We start from the raw sequence: 2,828 nt of genomic DNA on the forward strand, positions 1-2,828 counted from the left end.
GTATGTATGTATATATGTGAATATATGTATATTTGGACACCATACACACACGTACTCACATACACATACTCAAGGCCACACATGGCGGGAGTTGCGGGCATTGCTAAATTGTTGAAATACAATAAAAAATAGAATAAAATAGAAGGGAAGAAGAAACGTGAAGCAATCATTCATGTGCATTCACGCAAAACAGGAAACATGAAGTGGCCCCCTTTTTCACTCCGGAAGCGAAAAAGTTCTTGATGCATTCAGAGCCCCACTGAGCATGTGCAAGGGTGCCAATATGAATTGTTGAATCTGCATGGTATGACAACTTATGTCGCATCTGCCCAGCTTTGCCTCAGGAATAACCACAATTTTGCTCTTCACATGAGATATGTAATGACATGAATTGGCTTAGATTCGAATTGAATCTACTTCCCCTTCCCTTCGGAATGGCTTTGGATTGGAGTTCCAATTTTCATGTATGATAAGGGCCTATGATAATGTGGCAGTCACAGAATGTTATTATTAAGTGCAGTGTGGAATACAATTATATAAGTTGAACATCAAGAATTTGTTAATATTTTGTTCAATACTTTAAAAAAACAACACAACTTTTCAGAATTCATCAATTAATTTATCTCTTCAATGGAAAGAGTTTTAGATTTTTTTTAAAAAAAGAATGCAAATATGGAAGTAAGCAAAAATGTTAGATTTTCTGACAGAAGTGTATAGCTGTGGCTTTGGCTCCAAGTGTGTTAGTGGCAATAAAATGTTAACGTTACCACTCCTATTCCCATTCCTATGCCTATTCCCTTCCCCTTTTCCTATTCCTCCTTCTCCTCTTCTGGAGCAGCTCCTTGTTTATACAGGCAGGTACCACATGCATCTCTTCTATTATGTTGGGAACAGAGTTGCTCAGCCACTGCATAACCCAAGGATGGTCATTACATTCTGTCTCCCCAGTGTAAAGTCTCAGCCACTATCTCTGAAATGAATTCATTATTATAGAAAGGTTGTTAAATAAAAGTATCAACATTATAAAAAGGGAAAGGTGATGGACTGAAACAAGATACTGTAATGGTTTGATACAGCTACTAGACAGATATATTGAGTGGCAATAGTGATCAAGAGTGACATCAGTAAGTATTTTGAGGTTTTAAAAATAATGCTTTGACTGCTGCTTCTATATATCTTCACATATTGGTAGCTCTGAATTAAAGAAAATGTGGATTTGCCAGTTCACTGCTCAGACTGTCAAATGCTTGAGGAAAGAATTAGCATAGTTTAACACCCTTTAAAGAACATGCTGGAAAAAATCAAAGCACCTGAATTTCAAAGAATTGGATTGACTGTTAAGTAAAGCCCAGCAACAGATTTATGGGGGATGGGTGAGTACTGATGAATTTTGCCAGTTTAGTGGTCTGCAGAGATAGAATTAGTTTCATTTTCCATTCTGTAACATCTGCAGTTCTGGAGGCCTAAATTCTGGTGTTGGTCCTGACTAGAGCAGATCCATTGATTCAGTGGGATTTGCCTACATGATGACTTGTCATTCATCAATTCATTAATGTGTCTATTGTAGTTGTGAATAGCTAAAATGATGATAACCAAAGTATTGAAAGTGCTACTGATGATAATCGTGGTAGACTCATTATCTCTGACTCTGTGGATTTAAAAGCAAAACTGTTAACCCATATTCAGATCTATAAATGTTTATATACATTTTATAGTCTGACTGGTTCTAGCATTTATAGCAAATCTATAGTTAGGGATGTGTGGAACAAACTGATTTTGGTCCATGTCAGTTTAGTATGTGATCGTTTCTAAATCCATTTTGTTCAGTTTCAGCATTAATCTATAATTTTAAACAATTTCGTATGAAAAACGAAATACATTTTAAATACATTTCCTAATAAAAATAATTGTTTCCCTTCAGTGTATTTTTCCCATCTGAAAAACTTAACTGCAAAATTTGGGAAAATGTACAATTGGAAGGATAACTGTTCTGATCTGTGTTCTCATTTGGGAGGTACAGATCAGGTTGGTTTGCTTCCAGATGCTGAGTGAACAAAATCATAGCGTATCCATATCTGTGGGAGAGGCAGGCTCTTGTTTGGGTTGGTGAAGTCCTTCACTATTTTAAAATTCCTGTGGGACACAACATGGAAAAAGTGCCCTGTTTCTGCCCTGCCTTGGAGGCTTAGATTAATTTAAAGACAGCTTAAGCTTTGTCCTTGACCCTTCTGTGTCAAGAAAACAAAAAACAATGTAAGCCTAATATAGCCAAAGCAAAACAGAAAGAGTTTACTTGGTGGAGTTTAAACTTGGTCAGTGCTTAAAAGAAAGGAAGATCAAAAGAATAGGAAAAAGCCTCTAGGGTCAGGCAGTGTTTTAGGTCTCTAAGGGGCAGCTCTGTGTCTGGAAAAGAGACCTTTTCCTTGATCTGCTCAGTGCCATGAATCAGGATAGCAAAAAACAGCAAAGGTATATATATGTGCAGATACAGAGGCAAAATTCAAGGAACTAAACAGGGGTAGGCAAAATCCCATACTACTATAGTGTTTTGTGGGTTTTTCAGGCTATGAGGCCACATTCTAGAAGAGTTTATACCTGACATTTCGCCAGCAGCTGTGGCTGGCATATTCAGAGAATGCTGGCATGGAAGAGAGTCCAATATATATTGTTGGTTGAGAGGAAGCAATTTGCATGTTAATCTGTGTATTGTTTTGTTGTTGAATAGCAAGGCCTCAGGATGTCTATACTACCTCTATGAAATGGCTTTAAAAAATGTGGGTGGTTTTGGTGGAGAAATTACATTTTAATAATCTTCTCAAGGGAAAAAA

The sequence above is a fragment of the Sceloporus undulatus genome, chromosome 2 (genome assembly GCF_019175285.1).
Source record: "Sceloporus undulatus isolate JIND9_A2432 ecotype Alabama chromosome 2, SceUnd_v1.1, whole genome shotgun sequence".
NCBI lineage: Eukaryota > Metazoa > Chordata > Lepidosauria > Squamata > Phrynosomatidae > Sceloporus > Sceloporus undulatus.